The following is a 24,279-nucleotide window of genomic DNA, read 5'->3' as shown; positions in this document are numbered from 1 at the left end:
ATCAACTATGGTACTCATGTCGAGCATTATTAGATGAATTTAGTAGTTGTCCTCAATAAGAGATTCCACATGAAATTGTTTGTGTGCCACCATGAAAAATTGTATTATACAATGTTATATATTTGAAACAAGATCTGTTGAAAACACTTTTGAGATATTTCTTCTGTTTCAAGAGAACCTAGAAGAAGCTGTCTGGAAATAATTTGGATTACTTGATAGCTGAGGGAGACTTGTACATAACATAAATCTCCATGCTTCATATATTTATTATAAATATAAAATATAGATGTTTTCTAATAAAAGATTTAAAAAAACACATTAAGCAGGTGGACATGGGAAAATACAACTGCAAAATCCAGAAACAACACAGTATCCGCTACCATTATATTTAGCCAAGCACAAATCATTGCAAGCCTTCTCTGTACATTTATTGATACGTTCAGCTCTTACGCAAACCTTTGTTGGGGCTGCCTCTACAACACTGCTTTCTACAACATTCATAACAATAATAATAGATAAAAATTACAATTAGAATATCAAACCAAACCATCAATTTTACCTTGAATTTAAAAGAAAGAAAAGCAAATCATTAAGATGCCTAGCATTTGAATTATAGAAAACAAGTATAAGGTTTATATATATATATCCTCGTACCTTTAGTGATCACCAAAAAGAGCAGGATGAGGATGATAAACATTTGAAGACTCTTCATTTCGTTTTCCTTTTAGCTATTCAAATTATTTGATGAAATTCAAATAAACATATTTGCTGGTACATGTATATTTATATGCTCTGTGACTGTTTGCAAACTTATCAAACTTGATTATGAAAATCAACAATATCCTGAAAAGTAACTTATTTTTGGTTATTATTATGTATATGATATCCTAAGATATTATTTTTGCAAAAAGAAAATTTCCATTTGGCACATACAAATCAACAATATCCTTAAAAGTAACTTATTTTGGTTAATATCACTGTATATGATATCCATATGATATCCTGGGATATTATTTTTGTAAAAAGAAAGTCTCCATTTGGCACAAAACAATGCAGTGTGCTGTACATTTTTACCACTGTTGTAAAAAAATGAAACTATTACCCAATGTACTATTATATACTCAGTCATTTATAGTTAAGAATTAGTCTCTGGAAAGGTTAATTAGATGTGTTTTTTTGATGAACTCAATTTGGATATAATCTTTTTAGGTTTAATATAATTGATTAAGATACAATTGATGGTTAGAAAAATATGAAATTGTTTAAAGTCCAGTGTTTAATTTTATGCATAATTTGAAATTTGGATTATGCCAATTAGTTTAAACAATTGGTTGGTCATAATTTTATGCAGAGGTTCTTGGCATGATGATGGTTGGTCATAATTCTTCAGACCAAATTAATGTTGTTTAAAGGTTAATTGTTCAGGTGCTATGCTGCATGATGTTGCGACCTGGGGGCTAGTTTGTTTGGTCAGCATCAACTCTGGTGTATCAAAAGCTTGCAGAAGATGTAGACAGTGGTGAAGCCAGGATTTCATATCCGGGCCTCATTTTAGCCTTACAGTTTATTTTCTAGAGTTATTTTGATTAAAGGAAAAAATTTAAATTAATTAATAATGATGAAAAAAGATAATTAAATTAGATAATAATATTGACATTTTTAAAAGGGATTTAAGGAAAAAAGTTACAATGAGATAAAAAAGAAGAAGAGGAGAGGTAGGTTGGAACCCCCTTAGTTATCCCTTAGATCAATTGTGCAAACTTAATTTTGTCTCATAAAATCATGTTCTTTGTTATAAGTACTAAATTAACTATCTTGATGGGCTGCTTGAGGCTGAACCATTATTCCTCTGGAATAGTGCTAAAGTAATCTTCTATTTTTGTATATTTAAGGAATGAAACGTTTAGGCATCAATTATCTAGCAAAAACCAAAGAGGCACCAATACCCGTCTAGAGTAGCAAGTTAAAATAAATTGACGAAGCTTCGACACTACTACTGCTTGGCTATCTCTACTGCTGGTAAATGAGAATAATGGGAGGTTAAATATCACATTAACCTTGTTTGGGAGTTGTTTTTGGAGAGTAAATGGAGGTTAATGGAAGTTAAATGCTTACTTCTTTGAGAAAATTACAAAACTGGGTCAAATGGGAGGCCCATTTACATATTTAACCCATTTACTCAATCTACTACATATCTAGACTGATTTTGTGTGACTTTCCCATAATACCCCCAATATTTACGCGTGTCTGTCTCCATCCCGTCTGACTTCGCATATTCGACCATATGCGAAGCCTGCGAAGCTAATGTTTGTATTTACTTAATGAATTTAGTTCGCATATGCGAAGCTGAAGTTTGTTTTGCTTGATGAATTTAGTTCGCATATGCGAATGCTGGATATGTTTTGAAGCTAATTCGCGAAGTGGTAGATAACAAAAAATGGCTAACAACAACGGATTCTAACATCAAAATTTACAACAAGATTGCCACAATAACAACATTCAAATCATAACATTATCAAAATTTACAACAAGATTGCCACAGTGAACTCTAGTAACCAATCATTTTAAAGTGAACCTAACTAATCCGGTACCAATTTTGAAACGAATGAGTAATCTTGGTGTGCACCATGAGACACATCCATCCCAAAAGGTCTGGACTTCCATTTCTCATCCCAGAAGGTCTGGATTCCAGACCTTTTGGGATGGATGTGTCCCACGGTGCACACCAAGATTACTCATCCGATTCAAAATTGGTACCTGATTAGTTAGGTTCACTTTGAAGATTGGCACCATGGGATGGACGTGTCCCATGGTGCACCCCAAGATTGGCACAATTTCTCCTAACCAACCATTTTAGGAGTGAATGTGTCAATCTTGAGGGAAGTTAATCCCTATACAGGAAGGAAAATCATCTCCCATGCAGCCCAGTACGTCGCTTTTCAAAAAGGGATGTTACGTATTCAACCACCTACAAAAAAAATTAATCGTGTTAGACAGGGAAAAAGACGATTTTGGCTTCGCGAAATGAAGATTAGCGAAGCATGCGAATGTAAATATGCAGGGGAAGAGGTGATTTTACTTCGCATATCGATGCTTTCGCGAAGTCTGCGAGGTCTGAAACATGAGGATCTATTCGCAGATTTCGCGAACTAATCGATTCGCGAGGTAGATCCATACGTTTCAGACTCTTTCTATTCGCATATCTTCGCGAAATCATCGATTAACGAAGTAGATCGTCACTTTCCAGGCTCGTTCTCTTCGCAAAGCTTCACGAAACCATCGATTGCGAAGTGAATTCATGAAAAAACGCAGAAAAAAAACTAGATACTTACATTTTTCGCCCCGTTCACCCCCAAAAGCGACAATAACAATATGATAACATGGGAAGAACGAAGGAAATAACGTAGAAAAACCATTTCTTTGATGGTAACAAGAAGAAATAAACCAAACAACGAACAGGAAGATGAAAAACCATGGCTTCGTTTTCTAGGGTTGGGAAGTTGCAGAATCAAGAGATGAAGAGAGGAAAAAGAGAAATTCATTGTGATTTTGACTAAATGGTGCAGATTTCGTGCAATTTAAAGGAAGAAAGGAAGATCAAAAGTCTTGAAATCATTAATGCAGGATCAACTTTTCGCATAACCAAGGAGATAGGGGGAGCGGCGATTCGCGAGTGGTGGAAGTGGGAAGGTTAGGGGTATTATGGGAAAGTCACACAAAATTAGTCTAGATATGTAGTAGGATGAGTAAATGGGTTAAATATGTAAATGGACCTCCCATTCGACCCAGTTTTGTAATTTTCTCTACTTCTTTTAACCTCCAAACTCTAACCTCCAAATTGGGGGTTAATGAAAGTAATGTATCTCTGCAGAGTAAATTTAACATATCTTCCCCTATATATTTGAACTCCCAAATGAAGTTAAACTTTTAACTCTCATTTACCTTCTATAAACTGCTAAACAAGTTTAATTTTTAACTTTCATTTTCATCACTTCATTTTCCTTTCCATTACCTCCTTTAATTCTTATTCCCATTAACCTCTAAACTCCCAAACAAAGGCTAAGTGAATTTCTTAGTATTTCTGTTTTGCAGCCACATAATTTATATATCTCAGCGTCGCAGTATCATGCTAATGCTCTCCGTACGCCCTATCATTTATAAATAAGGATTCCAATCGGCTTCTTGGTAGCTTTCGATGTATTGCCACAACCAACCTTCTTTTATTATGGATGTAAGAACTTTGTGTTAACATGTACTCACTTTTTGTTTTAAGTACTAAAGAGTTTATACAGAAATTAGGATCACCACCTGACACGAGAAAGATGATATTTCGCGAATATACTAATTTTTAACCTTTTTATGTGTGATTAGAGTGCGGGCGTGTAAGAGAAATTACTACTTAATTAAAATGGACGGTTAAGTTTGTGGAATTTCGTGCCAAAACATAAAATCTAAACAAAGCGATTGGCGAGGGAAGCATGGATTGAAAAAGTCTCTCTTGGGCTTCTAACGCTGCTATAATTTTTTTGCTAGATAATCTAATTTTATTTAAGCTAATGCGAATAAGTAACAGGTGGAAAAATAAAGGAAATTAAAAGTGCGAGATTGACACAAGATTTGAGAAAAATGAGTATTTATTGATATAAAAGTAGGTTTGATATGTGTTCAATCTAAAAAAAGATAGAATTGATTACAATTGGTATATTTATATACTATATATATATATATATAAATCAATCGAATTGAGGAAAAATAAATCAATACATAAGAATTGAAATGTAATAACAATAAATTGAAATTCAACAATAAACTTGGAGCCACAATAGCTATTTCGGCTAGACGTTGAATTTGGTGTCGGCTTGAGGTCCCCGGAGCACCGCGGTCGGCTGACAAGTGCGAAATTGATCTAGTAAATCTCTGATTTGTAGTAGGCAAGTATGGGGCAGATTTGACATTGACTTCAGAGGGGCCGTATAAGTGCTTACGAACACGGAACCAAGCAAAGTAAAATGCTAAATTTAACTTCAGGAAGTTAAGAACAAATATTTAGAAGGGGTCAAAAGCTAAAATGGACTTTAAATGGTCTAAAACAGACTTAGAAATCACTGGACAGATTATACTAAAAGCTAAAAACAGAATGTCTAAAACGATTTGAGGTGCAAAGATTCACTTGTAAATGGAGTTTTTGAACATGAAATTGGTCAAGATAAAAGGCTAAATTTAACTTCAGAAAGTCAGAAACAAATGTTTAGAAGGGATTGAAAATAAAAATGGACTTTAAATAGACGAAATCGGGCTTGAAAAATAACTAGACGAATTATAACAAGAGCTGGAAAAAATAATTTGGATTGCAATTATAACTAAGGAATTGAGAATTTTAGGCTTAGGAATGCTAACTTAAATTGAAAAAACTTGAAAAGGAGCTATTAAAAACTTGAATTGAAGCTAAAACAAGCTAAAAGAATGAATTAGAATTAAGAACTAGGAAGAACAAAAGCTAATAATTTAAAGAGAGAGCATTAGAAGGGACCTTTATGAATGGGTTTTGATGTGTTGAATGAGTGAGTATCAATGAAGGATTAGACCCTATTTATAGCATTTTGTGATGACATTTGAGGTAATTAATTGTTATCATCGTAATTTATAGCATTTTTCATACTTAATTACTATTTTTTTCGTAACATTTTGATAAGTTTTAATGATAGTTTTGTATATTTTCTTTATTTTAGGTATCTAAGTCTTTTTTCGTGTGTTTTCAGGCATTATCACAAGGTTTTATCATAAATGGCCAAAGTTGGAGCTCAAAACAAAGTTTCAAAAGCAAAACGGAGCCGAAAACATCATTTTTTTCACTTTAGTCCCTTCACCATGCCGAGATGCATCCCAACCTCATTGAGGTGGGGGTTTAGTAAAGTTTATTCACTTAAATCCTTGCACCTTGTCGAGGTGGGTGCTGTAAGTGAAAGTCCTTTTGTTCACACGGCGGGCAGATTTGATACATTTTTGTATTTTAATCGTATCCTCTCTCATATGAACTCAGATTAAGGTGATTCAAAATGAGTTGGAAAGCTAAGAGAAAGATGAACAAATGACTAATAATAATCATCTCCAAATTCGAAGTGTAAAAGGCTCAAAATATTATACTAAGTTGATGTACATATTGAAGCCTAAGATTGCTTTCCCACCTTCACACATTTTCAACTCCTAAATTATCAAAGTCTTCCACCATCCTCTTTAAAGCTGAATTTGGAAGATTAGGGGGTTGTGGGACATAAGAATACTTGGTCTTTGGAAGCATATATGCCATTTTACTATAAAATGAGACATTGGAAGCCATTTGAAGACACACCAAACTTAGACTTAATTCTTCCCTCTTTTATGTTATTTTGTTGATTCTTCTCTTCAATTGTCTAATAAAAACTCTATTTGATTTATTAACTTTAGTTTTTTGTCCTTTGCTGTATTTTCATATTCTTAATCGATATGAGTTCTACCATTTGAAGAATTCATATTATTGGGCCACAATGGTAGAACAGGGTAAAACACGACTAGACTCAAGCTCCATTAACAACTTCATGTAGAAAATTCAAAACTGAAAATAGTTCCTTTATCTCTCATCTTCTTCTTGCGGAACAAATTCTAACCAAAACCTATGATTTTAAATGTAATTTTACTTTCTTTTTTGGTAAATTAGTTTGGAAGGAAAAATCTTAATTTTACATAGATATTCTGTTTGATCATATTGAAATAATAAATTTATAGTAGAAGAAAAAATTCATCTTAAAATTAATTAGATAATATAAGACTTTGATTAAGGGTTAACCATAATGTAACGATTCATCTTGAAATCAAGTGAAGCAACATAATTGTTATTTTATGCATAGCTTACACAAAGCACTATGATAAAGTGATAGCAACAAATATAAGTGAAGAACAATTCAAGCATGAAACACCTTTTCTCAAAGTCCAATACTTGCTCACACCATCATCAATGTTTGATGAAAAAATAGTGTGATTAATCAGGGGAGAGAATTCAGTAGATTTGGTGACAATATCATTAGTAGTATATTGGTTTGATGTGGAAATGATTTATTCTCAAGTTAAACGAGTACTAAAAAATCCAAAAGGTGGTATTGTTGTTTGAATATAAAATATAATTGAAGTGAACTCATAACTTGATCCATTAACGTGGGATTTCTATGAAAAGTTACTTCATTTCCAACACCCAAATGCCAAATACGCATTCAATTATTATAAAACACTATCATTTCATCACTATTAGAGGATGTATCAGTTGGGTTTGAGGAGTTAACTTTTGGTGTTTAGTTATTCTCTTTTGCTTATTTTCACTTCAATGTCATCTTACTCACTCTTTCTATCAATTAATAAAAGCAATTCCAACAGCTTCAAATTTTTTTATCCAAAACTCAAAATTACTAATTATTTATTATTTAAAAAAATATATATTTTTATATCTCGTGCATCGCGCATGATTTTAACTAGTAAGCATAATAGCAAAAACCATTTCAATTTTATAAATTAAGTATATAAGCCTGCTTTTTATTCTGATTATTGTTTGCTTAATCTAATAATAATAATAATAATAATAATGACAATAATAATAATAATTTATGCTTCATATAATTATTATAAATATAAAATATGGGATTTTTTCTAATAAAAGTATAAAAAACACATTAAGAACGTCCACATGGAAAAATACAATTGCAAAATCCAAAAACAACATAGTACCCGCTAGAACCACCATATTTAGCCAAGCACAGATCATTACAAGCCTTCTCTATAGATTTATGGATACGTTCAACTCTTACACAGACCTTTGTTGGGGTTGCTTCTTCAACGCTACTTTCATTCACTAAAATAAAAATCTTTTATGTAGCGCAATAAAGAAAGAAAAAACATAAAATAAGTAGTAGAAAATAATTACTAATGGATTTTTTAGGATTGGTAAATAAGCCTTACATTAATTTTTATTATTTTTAAAATATATGCTATGTTTTTTTGGAAAATGACCAACAAAAAATTGAATAAATATTAAATAATAATAATAATAATAATAATAATAATAATATGATTGACATATCCTCCTACATTTAGTGATCATCAAAAGGAGCAACAAGATCATAAACATTTGCAGACTCTTCATTTTTTTTCCTATTTTCTATTCAAACTATTTGATCAAAATCTACATTTAACATATACAAATGCAATGTGTTGTACATTTTTATTAAATTAATTATCTACTCATATATTAATTTTTTTTATTGAAAGATAATTCACTTAAAGAATATTGAACCATAGTATCAATATGAATAATCATATCATCTTTAAAAACATTCTATCAATAATTTCAAATGCATGTGGGAGAAAACAGAAAAACTATTGAAGTTTTTTAAAATTCAATTCGTTAAAATTAATCAATCAATTATAGATATATAATAACAGAATCATAAAACATCTTTAAATTTTCCACATCATCTCAAAGACGGATGTGTCAAAAATCTAAAAAAATGAAAAATTTATATATTTTGTGTATGTATTAATTATTATCAATAACTCTTCCTCCTTTATTTTGTGACGTGTAATTTTTGGAGAATCTTTAAAACTAAGAAAGTTTAAGGGTTTAATTATGGGTTTACCCATAACAAACTATATAGAGTGAAAGAACTTACTAAGGAAGAAATAATATAAATTACCTAAAAGCTGTACTAACCTCAATAACAATTTTTTTAATATTCATAAATATAACCGTTTTTATTCCTAAAACCTTTCCATATAAATGGATATGATATGAACTAATTATGAGTTATGTTGTTATCGTGCTAATCTTACAAAAAAAAAAAAAAAACCAGATCATATACATTACAATATAAATATGAATACACTTAGTACAAAATTAATTAAAATATAGATTATGATCAATTTGCAAGCATTCTCTATATATTTATTGATATGTTTATTTCTGATGCAAACCTTTCTTGGGTTGTCTCTACAGTATTGCTTTCCACAACATTCATAACAACAATAATAGATGGAAATTACAATTAGAAATCAAACCAAACCATTAATTTTAACTTGAATTAAAAGAGATCACATATATTACAATATAAATATGACAGATCACAAATATTACAATATAAATATTAAAACAGCTCACAAATATTACAATATAAATATGAATACAATTAGTACGAAATTAATTAAAATATAGATTATGATCAAATCATTGCAAGCTTTCTCTATACATTTATTGATATGTTCAGTTCTGATGAAAACTTTTGTTAGGTTGTCTCTATAATATTGCTTTCTACAACATTCATAACAATAATAATAGAAGAAAATTACAATTATAGAATATCAAACCAAACCATCAATTTTACCTTGAATTAAAAAAAAACTAATCGCTAAGATGCCTAGCATTGGAATTATAGCAAACAAGTATAAGGTTTATATACCTTTAGTGATCATCAAAAGGAGCAGAATGAGGATGGTAAACATTTAAAGACTCTTCACTTCGTTTTCCTTTTCGTATTCAAATTATTTGATGAAATTTAAATAAACATATTTGCTAGTATATGCATATTTATATACTTTGTTACTGTTTGCAAACTTACCAAACCTAATTATGAAAATCAATAATATCCTGAAAAGTAATTTATTTTTGGTTAATAGTATGTTGCAGGTATCAAGTCTCGCCCGGTGAACCCGAGGGGATGATACCGTTGACGACAACGATGTGATTGGCGCCGAAAGCAATCAATCTGGGAATCAAGCTACTCGACAGGAGCTCGGAGTTGGAAGAGTCGCCACCAACGATGGGAAATGAACATCGGATTCCTTACGGGAGACTTGTTGGGTTCAGAAAATTGGGTATGAGCTGAGAAAGCTAGCTCCTTTCCGCAGAAAGGCTACTAGGCACTTCAACATCGCCTGGTTTGAACCACTGGCCTCCTACTAAACATTACTAGGCGCTAACGGTCTAATCGCATATTTCTTTAAGTTTTCAATTCATTTGAAACCCTTTTCTTTCTCGTTTTTAAAACCGTTTTTGAGCATCTTAATTGAAAGCCATTTTAGTTAAAAGAATCATCCATTTTGAATATTAAAGGAATTAACGTACATGAGGAGGGAAGAGAAGTAGAAACGGGAATCAACGTAATAAATTACAACAAAGTGGTATATATACACCCTAGCTATATACATCGAAGTCTAAAGCTAATCTGTCTCCCAAAACTATTCATTTACAAGTTCATGCCTAAATCGCCGTTGGAATGACTTAGACGCGTTTTAAAACCCCTTTTATTTACATGTTGCCACCTAAGTCGCCGTTGGAACGACTTAGGCGTATTTAAAAACGTAAAGTTAAAAAGAATCATTTGAATTTGATTGTAAAAGCGTGATTAGGCATACAAGTTAATTATTTTATGGAAAATCATTTAAGAAAGAAGGAAATGGTTCAAAACATTTTATTAACGCTAGAAAGCATCATTTTAATTAGAAAATCCCCTTAAAATTCTCATATATTTGCATATTCGCCTAAATCCACCGTAGAAACGGATTCGGGTATTAAAACGTGAGATTTTGAAAATCATTTTAAATTTAATCTTTAAAAACATGATTAAGCATACAAGTAAGTTTATTTACAAAAAGGAATTTTAAAGAATATGTGTATGTGTATGAAACATGTTTATGTATGATGTTCTGTTGATGCTTATGTTTGAGGTTCTGTATGAGTATGTGTACGAGGAACATTGTAAAAGGGTCATTGAGCATGTTGTTGAAACACCTTTCCACAAGATTTTGATTTGATAAAATCATTTAAATTAATCCATGATTACGAGACAATTAAATTTAAGTGCTTTGATTTTAATTGTACTAATCCGTTTGTTCAATTTTGAGTATAAACATAAATGCAAAAAGAAATAAAGATTAAGACAGGACAAAATCATCATAAGAACACAACACAAGCTGAGTGAAGAAGCAACCTAGCATAATAGAAGATAAATAATCTTCAAAACAACAGCTTCAGAATAAAGGAAATCTAAAAAGCTGAGTGGAATCGAACTCAGCATGAAAGAAGAGAAGTCTGCTTCAGAATTAGATCTTACAGAACAAAGCTGACCATGGAAGCTGAGTGAAAAAGAACTCAGCATAAGAATTGGCAGGCAAATAAAGGCAGTATCTATCAGAGTAAAGCTGAGTGATTTTCAGGACAGCATGGATGATCCGTTAGCTAAAGGACAAGTCCGACAACTGTCTGCACCAAATAGAAACCTCGGAATTACGCAAAAGCCAATTTCGAGATGCATGGGTCAACTGTTCGTAGCTAAAAGACAAACTGCCACAAGAAGACAACGTCTGCAGGAAGAAGACAAGTCTGACGTCTGAAGAAATCAGAAGACAGGATTGGCCTGCACATCTGAAGCTGACCAGAAAGTTGTCCCCCAAAAGAGCCGTTTTGGACTCAACGGATAAATCAAATTCAAATGATTTGATCCTCAGATTACAACTATAAAAGGGACAAAGATATCACTTGGACATTTGTCGAATTACATAAAATACAAGAGAGAAAAATACAAGTTCAAAGCACTCAAAAACAAGAAAGAAATCTTACACCAACTTTCTATTCCTGTGTAAATGCTAGATTGATTGTTTTGTAATCATCTAAAGTGTTCTTTGTCTGAAAAAGAGCAAGTTGTATCAATCGCAAGTTGAGAGTGTTGTGCTGAGTATTTGGTTGTAAATACTCAGTGGTAGAGAAATCTAGGTGCTGGATTGTGGCACTTAGTAGGAGTTGAGTAGACGAATAGAGGAAGGTACTCTTGCATATTCAACTGCCTTGTAACCGGTTTGTGCTCTACCCTTAAAGAGCTCAGTATTGGATTCTAAAAGCCCGGAGGAGTCTGGGGACTGGACGTAGGCAAAGAGGCCGAACCAAGATAAGTGATACTGAGTAACTTCTAACTCTCTCAATATATATATATATATATATGCATGTGTTGTTTGTCATATTTACTCAGCATATAAAGTGTTTAAAGATGATACTGAGTAAATTAATGTGCTGAGTTGGAAGCTGACCACAAAAGTATCAATGCCCAACTCACAAGTGAAACAGTATTGGTCAACATCAGACCAAAGATGTCTTACACTAAGATCGGCCAAGCTGACCAAAAGCTGAGTTGATTAACTCGTTAAAATTATCAAGTCAGTAAGATTAATTAGCGAAAAAGTTACATTAGTTCCTAACCCCCCTGGAACTAATCACATGGGACCAACAAGTGGTATCAGAGCCTAAGCTCACTACTCAAAGATATAACTATCTTGAGCTGATAACGATAAATGGCAATGTTCACCAGGAACATGAAGAAGCTGTTCAGGAAGAATGATAGGAACAACAAAAGGTCATTCAGAAGAAATGACAAATACAAAGCTGAGCCCAGTGACAACAAATATAAAAAGGACAGCTCAAAGCCTGTCACATGTTTTGAGTGCCACCAAACTGGGCACATCAAGTCAAGCTGTCCCATGCTAAAGAAAGACAAGAAGGGCAGCAGAAATGCTATGGTAGCCACAAGGAGTGATATTGATGAGTCAACCTCATCAGAAGCTGATGCAAATGAAACAGCAAATATATGTTTCATGGCCGATGATGCTGACCGCCCTTATTCTGAGCAAGCTGACCTCTCTGATGAAACTGACCAGGAGGAAAACAATAATGAGGTAACACCCTTACTTTTGCTTAGGAATGAGATGATAAACGCCCTGAGTGATTTATATGCGCTAACTAAAAAGTGCAATAAGAAAGTAAAAGCACTCAGCAGGCGGTGTGATGAGATTGAAGAGGTCAAGCTGAGTGACCTCCGATATCTTCTCCAAGACAACTCAACTTTGCATAGTAACATAGAACTTATGCATAAGTTTGTCTCGGAGGTTCAATCAGATTCAAAGAATCTGAAAAAGGATGTCACTACCCTACAAAGCCAAATAAGAGGCTCAGATAAAAATAAACCCCATGCTGAGTACTCAAGTACTAGTCAGCATAAACAGGTTACACAGTGTAACTGTTGCGGGAAAAAAGGGCACACAAGAGAAGTGTGTTGGTACAATAAGCGGATTGTACAATGTGACTTCTGCGGAAAGAAAGGACATACCACTAAGGTATGCTGGCATGCTCAGCACAATAATGCTGACCACACTCAGCATCACCCTCAAAGGGAAATTCACTGTGACTTCTGTGGCAAGAGTGGCCACACTATAAAAGTATGTCGTCACAAATTAAAGTATGACTTTGCACCTGTTTATGCTAACAAACGAGGACCCAAAAAGAATTGGGTACCTAAAGATGAATAGTCTAAAATGCAGGAGAGCTTGAGATGCATGGAGAAATCAAAACTGTGGTATATAGACAGCGCATGCTCGAGGCACATAACTGGTGATGAAACTCAGTTCATCACACTAGAGCTTAAATGAGGTGGAAGTGTAAGCTTTGGAGACAATAAGAAGGGTAAGATAGTCGGCTCAGGTACTATTGGAGGTAACCCAACTATTGAGTCAGTCTCCTTAGTTAAAGGTCTCAAATACAATCTGCTAAGTGTAGCTCAGCTTTGCACGAGCGGCAGAAAGGTTGTATTTGATGATACTCAGTGTCAAATAATCGAGGGAAAAACAAATGAATTGATTTTAACTGCCCCTCGTATAGACAATGTATACATGTTGAGTTTAGAAAAACAGTTTTCTAAAAATATATGCTTAGTGTCTAAAGAGGATAACTCCTAGCTATGGCATAGAAGACTTGGTCATGTAAGCATGGACCTTCTTCCTAAACTGGCTAGAAAGAAACTAGTTGAGGGATTGCCCAAAATTAAATTTGAAAAAGATCAATTGTGTAATGCTTGTCAGCAAGGCAAACAAACTAAAAAGTCATTTCAAAGTAAAAATATTGTCTCAACCAAGAGACCATTAGAATTGCTACACTTGGATCTTTTCGGACCTGTCCAGCCACTCAGCTTGGGAGGTAAGAAATTTTCCTTAGTCATTGTAGACGATTTCTCTCGGTACACTTGGATCATCTTGCTGAGTAGCAAGGATGAAACATTTGAGATGTTCACAACATTGATTAAGAAACTGGAAAATGACAAAGACCTAAGAGTAGCTCATATCAGAAGTGACAATGGTGGAGAATTAAAAAACCAACAGTTTGATGAATTCTGTGAAACCAGTGGTATTGACCACAATTTCTCTTCTCCTAGAACACCTCAACAAAATGGGGTTGTTGAAAGGAAGAACAGAACAATTTTCGAAATAGCTAGGACAATGCTGAGCGAAAATAGGCTTCCAAAGTATTTCTGGGGTGAAGCTGTCCACACAGCATGCTACTCTCAATAGGGCTTTAGTTAGACCTATTCTTAAGAAAACCCCATATGAACTTTGGAAAGGACGAAAGCCCAACATTGGCTACTTTCGTGCCTTTGGGTGTAAATGTTTTATAGTCAACACAAAAGACAATCTTGCAAAATTTGATGCCAAAGCTGACGAAGTGATCCTTTTAGGGTACTTAACTAACAGCAAAGCATATAGGGTGTATAATAAACGAACTCAGGTTGTAGAAGAGTCTGTCCATATTGAGTTCGATGAAGCTGACCCTGCAGGAAAGTCAACTCAGCTCAATGAAGATGAACCAAACTCAGCTTCCGCTGACCAAAATGGAGTGTTAGGCATGAAATTGACTAAGTTTAACTTGATATTTATAAGGGACTTGGGTGTTATTTATGCTACATTGCAAAGAATAAGGACTGATTAATGTCTTTATGAAGATTAGTAAAGATAAATGCTAAACACGCTGGAAACAGTTTGTTTCGCTACGGCCAAAGAGGAGTGGAGCCTTTCTTATGTCCAGCGGTCAAACACCGGATTATCCAATGACGGACAGTGACAGATCAGAGGTGGCAGAGGCAGAGACAGAGCAGCAGGTGGAGAAGTGTAGAGGCGGCATTACCTAAAGAAGCATGATGACATGAAGTATCAACCCCTTGAGTGTTCAAGGGTGAAAGGATCTTTAATCATTTCAGTTATTTTATCTTAGTTTTTAGTTGACTTATTTTCTGGAAGGGTACGAAGGTTGTACCATTTTTGCCCCTGTCTTTCTCCTTTAAGTAGGCGTAGCAAAGGAAAGATAGGGAGTTCGGAACTTTTAGTAATTTTTAGAAGTAGAATAGTTGTTTGTAGAAAGAGAGAAAGAGAGCTCGAATGGAGTCTCTTAACGTTTCAAGAACTATCGATTACTCACTGCTCGATATGAGTGAGTAGTCTATTTTGAATGGGCACGGCCAGGCCGAGCCGGTAATGTAAGTTTTACATCGTTTTTAATGAATATTTAGTATTTCGCCAATGCTGTGATTGATGAGGATTTAACTTTCATGCCTCGGCATTTATGCATGTGTTAGATGGATGATAGGACACTGCTTACATCTTCACTGATATCTCTATTAATCTCCCAACCTCGAAGCTGACCAGTTAGATGGTTGTGTCATGGGTTTTCTTAATCAGAAATGCAGTTTTGTTCTTAATGCAAGAAAGAACGTATCTTTAGGACGCTAAAGGTTCTAGTAATTCTTAGGAGCTTGAGAACACAAGAAAGTTGACTCAAGCTCACATCAAAACTGATACTTTGGCTTCATTGGCATTATCTTGTATTCATTGGAATGTTGTAAGGCTTAGCACAACCTGTTCGGCAGTGTCGAGCCTGTTCTATTTTCTAAATCATTACCAAGTTATCTTATTTCTTACTGCGTCAGTCTTCTTGCATCCTTTGTAACCAACATCACACAATCAAATTAAAAAGGAGAAACATGTTTGACCCACACGCTGTTTAGCAACAATTTCTGATATACATTTGAATCTCAATCCCTGTGGAGACGATACTTAACTTATCACTTTATTACTTGTATCTAGTGCACTTGCTAGAGTCTCATCTTAGGACAACAAGTTTTTGGCGCCGTTGCCGGGGATTGAAAGCAACAAACTTTACCTGAAATTTCTGTGAAACAGGGTGTTTTTAATCCATTTGCTAATGCGTGCAGGAAACAAAGACGTTACTAACCTGTTTATGCGTAGAGCTGTACCTCATGTTTTTCCTATTGATCTCGAGTTAGAGAGAACGTGTAGATGAAACAAAGCGGGAGACCGACGTGCTAGACAGAGAGAAAGACAAAGAGAGAGAAGAATGGCTGGAAGGGTACCACCCGAACAACCAGTTCAACCAAACCAAGAAGAAGAAGGAGAGAATAACAACCCTCCTGTTATACGAATCAGAGATTATTCGAGGCCAACCACAGAGGGACATTCATCATGTATCGTGTTACCCAACGAGGGGAACAACATGTTTGAAGTAAAGGGGTCCATGATACAAATGATCCAGGCCTCCGTACAATTTAATGGGTTTCAATCTGAAGATCCAAATGGGCATATTCAAGAATTCATCACGTTGTGCAACACATTCAGATCGAACAGAGGTGTTTCTGACGATGTAATCAGATTGAAGCTGTTTCCTTTTTCCCTGAGGGATAAAGCTAAGAACTGGCTAAGAAATTTACAGCTAGGAACAATCACAAGTTGGGAAGAGATGGCGCGAGCTTTTCTGATGAAATATTTCCCACCATGAGAAGCCATCAAACTGAGAAATGAAGTGTCTCGGTTCATACAAGAAGAGGATGAGTCGCTGGCAGAAGCCTGGGAAAGGTATAAAGAGTTATTGAGAAGGGTGCCAAATCATGGTATCCCTATGTGGATGCAAGTGCAAAATTTCTACAATAGCGTGACCAACATTTACAAAATTCAAATCGAATCCATTGCTAACGGTAATCCAGAAGATCTTGAGCCACAAGCTTTGTATGACCTTATTGAGAAGGTAGTCAGCACAAGTTACAACTGGCACTCAGCCAGAAGTGAAGGGAATAAGATAGGAAATGATGATGTTGTGTCGAAACTGACAAGTCAGGTAGAACAGCTTGCTCGACAGCTGGGAAAGATAAACGTGTCTTCGATCCACAATGAACCACCATTCAATGACATTTGTGATTTTTGCGGAGGAGCTCATTTCAACATAAATTGTCCCGGAGTTAAGCAAGGAAAGGGCACACAGACTGAATGTGACTACGCATGGTATAATCAAAGGAACCAGCCTAACCGTTATTCTAACACGTATAACTCTGAAACCAGGAACCATCCAAATTTTGGATGGACAGGCCAACCAGACCAGCTGGGACAACCACGGTATCAAGACCAGCCAAGGTATCAACAACAGCAAGGAGGACAGCACCAACGACAACTCAGCAGCAATACAAGCAACCTGTGCCACAAAAGGAAGATGTAGAACCAGATATGAAAACAATGATGATGCAATTCATGAAACAGACACAGGCGTCGATCAAGAATCTGGAGACACAAGTTCACCAGATAGCTGCATCCACATCAAAAGGAAAGGGAATAATGCCAAGCAACACAGAGCCAAATCCTAAAGGCGACGTCATGGCAATCACCCTAAGGTCTGGTAAGGAAACTCAACCAATTGTTTTGACTGATAAGAATACTGAGTGTGCAGGAACGTCAAAGGAAGCTGAAGGGGAGCAGGAACAGGCCGTTCCCGGTAGTGAAGAAACAAGGAAGGCAAACTACACAAGTAAGCCGGACCAAGAGGAGGGAGAAAGAATGTATAAACCACCACCACCGTATGTCCCACCTGTGCCATATCCAACGCGTCTAATCAACAAAAAGCTGGAAGAGCAGAATTCGAAAGTGTTGGATACCTTAAGGAAGTAACACATCAACATTCCTTTCGTAGAAGCACTGGCATAGATGCCGACATACGCCAAATTCCTCAAAGACGTCCTGTCGAACAAAAATAAGCTGGAGAACATTTCCATGATACAACTCAACAGAGATTGTTCGTCAATACTCCAAAACAAGCAGCAGCTGCCCAAGAAGCTAAAATATCCAGGGAGTTTTTCGATTCCTTGTTCAATTGGAAAGCTAAATATTGAAAATGCACTATGTGATCTAGGGGCTAGCATAAACCTCATGCTGTATTCTGTATATGCAAAACTTGGATTAGAAGAACCCCAACCTACTCGTATGTCTATTCAATTAGCTGATCGTTCAGTATGCTATCCTAGGGGGGTTGTGGAAGACGTGCTAGTCAAAGTAGGGAAATTTATTTTGCCCATTGATTTCATTATAATGGACATTGATGAAGACTTGCATGTTCCTATCATCCTAGGTAGACCATTTTTAGCCACAGGCAGGGCATTGATAGACGTAGGCAATGGACAATTATTTTTAAGGATTAATGGGGAAGAAGTCATCTTCAAGATGAACGAGGCAATGAGACATGCAAATAATAATGATGACACATGCTGTTTCTTGGATGATTTTCAAAGTCTTTCTACTTTGCAGGAACAGGACACTTTAGAAACTTTATTAGGAGAAGAGGTGAACATATGAGAAGGAACAGGCTGTTCCATTAAATCCAGCCTACCGACACCTCCTTTCGATCCTACTGTTCCTACTCATCAAGAGCCACCGGAGATACCAACTGTGCCGGTGACTAAACCAGAATTGAAACTGTTGCCTGCACACCTCGAGTATGCGTTCCTTAAACCACCTAGCGGAAGTCTGGTCATCATATCCTCAAAGTTAACTCTTAATCAAAAGGCGCAACTCATGGCGGTTTTGCGAAGAAACAAGGATGCAATCGCATGGAAAATTGATGATATAAAAGGAATTAGTCCTGCAGTCTGTGTTCATAGAATCTTGATGGAAAAGGAGCATAAACCAACTGTCCAGCCGCAACGCAGACTAGATCCCCACATGAAGGAGGTTGTGCGAAAAGAAGTGATCAAGCTTCTCGATGCTTGCATTATTTACCCAATATCTGATAGTGTGTGGACAAGCCCTGTTCACGTTGTGCTAAAGAAGGGAGGAACAACAGTAGTCCTCAACGAGAAAGACGAGTTGGTTCCCACAAGAGCGATTACAAGGTGGAGAGTTTGTGTTGATTACAGAAAGCTCAATGAAGCCACGAGGAAGGATCATTTCCCTTTGCCCTTCATTGATCAGATGCTGGAGCGGTTAGCAGGATATGCTTTCTATTGTTTTCTCGACGGGTATTCAGGATACAACCAAATCGCAATTCGTAGTGAGGACCAAGAAAAGACAACGTTCATATGTCTGTATGGGACTTATGCTTACAGAAGAATGCCGTTCGGGTTGTGCAACGCTCCAGCCACTTTCCAGCGATGTATGATGTCCATTTTTCATGACATGGTGGAGCGGACCGTAGAAATATTCATGGACGACTTCTCGGTTTATGGAAACTCTTTTGATAGCTGTCTAAACAACCTCGAAGTTGTGCTTGTGCGATGCAAGGAAACTAACTTAGTCTTAAATTGGGAGAAGTGCCACTTCATGGTCACGGGAGGAATTGTCCTTGGGCATAAAATTTCAGAGAAATGGATGGAAGTGGACAAAGCAAAGGTAGAGGTGATAGAAAAGCTAGCTGTGCCTACCAATGTAAAAGATGTGCGAAGTTTTCTGGGGCACGCAGGGTTTTATCGCAGGTTCATCAAAGACTTTTCAAAGATTGTGCTTCCTTTGTCAGCTTTACTTCATAAGGAAGTGTTGGGGTTTAGTGTCCTATAGACAATTGTTGCAGGATACAAACTTAATATAAATGAATTGTTCTTTATATCATTTGTTTTAATGAGATATATTTTTTATAACTATATATAAAGGCAATCCCTTTTAAGCACTAAATAAAGTCTAATAAAAGGAAATCCGTAAGTTTGTTTAAAGTGATTATAAAGTGTTCATACAAGCATGAAGTGAGACAAAACTTTATAATAAACTAATAAACTTAAAACCACCCCAAGTCAAGTGATATGTTTAGGATTGATATATCACTGTTGAGACTTGTATGTAACAATGTCTTCTGTCCGACAGAAAGCTAATCCCACAAGCTTCATATATATAGATATCTGGACAGTTACATAGATCCGATGAAACGTCGTTCATTAGGATTGGGGATCCGATTTGAGATAACAGGATGGGTAGATTCATCCTTGTCACCTGTTCATCTCATTGGTATTAATAGGTATAACTAATCCTCAGACTCAAAGGAATGTTAATTGGTCATCCTGAATTACTGAATGTGAGACTTTGATCCTGCGGTCCCACGATCCTTAACAGAGATGACTCTAGGGTGTGAACTGCAAAGGTTGGGTGTCACAGGAGGTAATGTCAGGGTAGTTATACATTGGATTGAGCATTTATCACTCCCGATTAATGGGAGATACATCCAAGGATCGCTTGTGGAAGACTCGACTCTAAATCCTTGCAAGGTGATAGCTTAAGAGTAAGAAATACAGATTTCACTTAACCTATCTATTTGAGTTGACTCGGCCTATACAAGTAAAATGAACGTCTCGCTATATGTGACTTGACATCACCCATAGTCATAAGATTCAGTTCAAGGATGTAGTTGATAAAGGATCAAATTATACCGTAACTAATACGGAAGGGTTAACGACAGAATCAACCTGTCTTCTTAACGGACTCTGGGGGAATGATTACAGACTTGCCAATAACATACTCAGTACATCATTCCGTTATGCAAGGATTAAATATAATTCTTGAAGAAATTAATTTAATAGTTGCATACGGCCAGAAGTAGTAAGAACCTAATGGATCACACATAAGACTTGGAACCAAAAGAGAGATGGATGTCATTAATAGATGGAAGCCCAATTGAGCCCAGTAAGGCCCATTTAAATAGAGGGGGCCGAAATTTATATATAATAAATAAGGAATTATTTTAATTCCATTAATCCTAATTTGATTAGGTTTGTGAATTAAATTAATTAAGAGATAATTAAGTTAGGAGTTTTAATTAGATTAATATACTCCTATTATTATCCAATTAGGTTATTTATTATTATCCTAGATATATTAGATATATAAAGAGATAATAATTGGGAATCCTATTCCGAATTGAATTCCTATTAAGTAACCTATTCCTGTCTAACTAGGGTTTAGATACAAGTTATTATATATACCCCCTACTACATGAATTTCGACCAAGATATAGACTTCCCCTTTGTGATTTTCGAAATCCCTAGCTAGTGAGAGAAAGAGAATTCGACTCCCCCAGTTCGTGGACAAGAATTCATACGACTTCCATCGATCGATTAATTTCATCTATCTTTCTTTCTCTTTGATCTTGTGTTGGTTAATTAGAGGCAATCTATTTTGGTTGCATCTCATACGGTTGATTCTAACTTAATCTCACTGTGTTCATGAAAGAAGGAAAAACAAACAAAAGGGAGAAATTCGTTTTTCTTCACCTACATCAGGTCAGTTCACTATTTCGCGGATTTCCGGAGATTGAACCGTCGGATCGTCGTGATATTTGGACAGTAGCTTCTAGACATATTCTTCCACGTTTCCATGGAAGGGATTGTCGTTCGGAGGTCTAGAAGGTCTGTTTCGGATAGGGGCAGATTGGTAAACAGTTTCCATCTCTTTTGAAGTTGTGGGCACTTCGTTTGCAACGGTAGATTGATCATCGAAAGGTATTTCTTCTTATCCCTCTTTATATGAAATAACGATTAACGGATCCTATGGTTAAAAGGAAGTAGGCTAAAATTTTTATATTTCCGCTGCTATACCTTAGCCTAATTTCCTTCAGTGGTATCAGAGCCATCGTTAAATCCGTTATTTCATATATGAAAATTTAGAAGTTTTTCAATAGGATTGAATAAATATTTATGGTTAGGATTAATTAACAAATAGTTTGATTAATTAATTCTAAAGATAAATAAATTTTAATTAATTATTAATTAAAATAGATTATGCGTATGTTCCTAATTATTTCGGTTGATAATCATTATAACAAAATCTATTAGTTTTATAGTTAGGTTAATGAAATTAGTTTTATTAATTCTAAAAGATAAAATGGAAATCTATTGTAGTTTTTCCTATTTCTGAAAATCGTTTTTAAAACCGTTTTAAAATCTGATATATATATATATATATATATATATATATATATATATATATATATATATTTTTATATAAAATAAAAAAAAAATATATATATATATATATATATATAAATACGACAGCGGCTCGGGTCGCGCCTCACGGCGCGACCAGCCGCTGTCGCGCTGCTGCTATCTCGCGTGCGCAGCCGCGGGGCTGCTGCCAAATGGCAGCAGCCCAGTTTCGGGCCCCCGGCCCGAATCCCACTTGATTTTAATTGTTAAAATCGGCTTGAATATAACTTGTATATATAAATATATGTTTCGGAAATTAATAGTTTTCTGTTTTGATTATCGAATGAAAAATTCATTTAAAAGTTTGTTTTTACCAAGTTGTAAATCAAAGTGTTAATTGAATTGAAATCAAAATAATTGGGACATGCATAATCGACGTTTTATATGGTTATATTAATCTAAGAATTAATATAAAGATACAAAACGATTAGAAGTAAAATTGGATGAAAGTTAATTTGACGAGTTACTATGATTAACCTAAATATTACATAAGCCGGTTATGTAATCAACCAATTAAATTTATTTAATTGAGTCTATGCATGTTTGGAGTTATGGACATATTTGGACCCTCTTTTAGTCTTTTGGTATTTTTGAAATAGGGCCTGCGCGTCCTGCCTTTCTACTATCTATTGTAATTTCTCCTCTCATCCGATTCCCTTCAATTCAATTGAAGTTTTCTTATAGTAGTATAGAAATTAATATGTAATTTCAAGGCGCCATGGAGAAGACGGAGGACCTAAAGAGAAATATGTAATAGTTAGTATTTCCTTAGGTTTGCCCTTTTATTCCGTCTCTGGCTCGACGGAATAATTTAGATGATATGTCCATAACGCCAATGTATGTGAATGTATGTGTCTGATGTATGCTAAAGCAAATCAAGACTAAGTTAGATTATGAGACCTAAATAAAATCCCTCATTAAAAAGTTAAGTAAATAAGCAAGTTATTAAAATCGGTTGCCCCTCCCTAATATTATAATTCAGCCGGCAGTACTGGGGGCCTTTGTGTTGTTGAGCAAACTCAAGCTCGGAGTCTTATGGTAACACCTGAATTATCGAAAGTCATTCTTTCATGAATATGGGGTAATACTTAAATTAGATTATGATAATTGGATGAGCAAACTCATGTTGTCATAAACTAATGGGCAATATGGTTGGGATTAATGTGAATAGCATATTAGTTACTAATGTGGTTAGTAACCTGATGCGTCCCCACCTAAGGTTAGAGATGGGAACTCACTAAGGGATAAGTGTACCCCGTCGTTATCAAGTAATAAATTTCTGGGTTTAAGTCCAGGTTATCGTCCACAGGATTTATTTCTGCAAGTACCGAATTACTAAGTCTCGGATGTTATCTAGGCTTAAGGGGTTTGAGTTGGTTTTGTTTAATTAATCTACTCCTAGGTTGGTTTGCACTAATCCTAACTAGATTATCTACTTCTGACTAAGTTATTCTAACCCTAACTAAATTACTCTACCCCTAATTGATCTTTTACCAAAGCAATTAACTGAATGAACATGAAGGAATACGATGATAACAATGGTAGAGTGTTTAAGCAATTGAATTGAAACTAAGTCGCTTATGTCCAAGGCGATTAACCCGACCTATCCTCCTAAAGTCCCTAGTTCGTGATTCCCTTGTAAGGCCGAAACTAGCTCTAAGGCTCAGTAATTTGGGCTTAATCTTCTATAGGGTCGTCAATCCTATAGGCACTGACTAGGTCAGATTCAGCTCGCAATATGTGCCAACCTAATTTTGGGATTATCGAATGAGTTAAACCAATCAGACAAAGCGTAAGACAAAGATTAAAACATCAAAACAGTTGAATAAACAAAATCTATATTATATATCAAAGATGAAGGAATTGTCACGAAGTTACAATAAACCTAGAATTCATAGCATGTATCAGAGGCTAGACAGAATATAAAAGAAGAAAAATCCCTTTCAGGGAACCTGTCTACCAATGCAGGCGTCCTTCTAGGATTTAAGGATGGAGCTTGAGTAATCCTCGGTGAATGGAGCTTCGGAGGTGTCTTCAATGGAGGGTTGAAGGTTATGGAGGAGGTGGAGAGGATTTCTCAAGGTGGAAGCTAAGCTAATTACAAAAGTAAAAGATATTCAATTTACAATTGGAAATTCGTATTTATAGCCGT

The 24,279-nt window shown here is 35.3% G+C and overlaps 1 long non-coding RNA gene and 1 pseudogene across 1 annotated transcript; both read right to left on the bottom strand.

Annotated features, from left to right (window-relative positions):
* The window catches only part of LOC136233723 (uncharacterized), a 149,433-nt pseudogene that overhangs the window by 28,014 nt on the left and 97,140 nt on the right, over window positions 1–24,279 (bottom strand).
* Window positions 93–1,307, bottom strand: LOC136234076 (uncharacterized). Its single transcript, XR_010691033.1, has 2 exons — window positions 655–1,307; window positions 93–488 (listed from the first exon to the last, which is right to left on the bottom strand). It is a non-coding gene; the product is annotated as an uncharacterized lncRNA (long non-coding RNA).

This window comes from Euphorbia lathyris, chromosome 6 (genome assembly GCF_963576675.1).
Source record: "Euphorbia lathyris chromosome 6, ddEupLath1.1, whole genome shotgun sequence".
Taxonomy (NCBI): Eukaryota; Viridiplantae; Streptophyta; class Magnoliopsida; order Malpighiales; family Euphorbiaceae; genus Euphorbia; species Euphorbia lathyris.
Note: the sequence above shows the minus strand (reverse complement) of the source record. Positions and strands in the feature narration are given on the sequence as shown.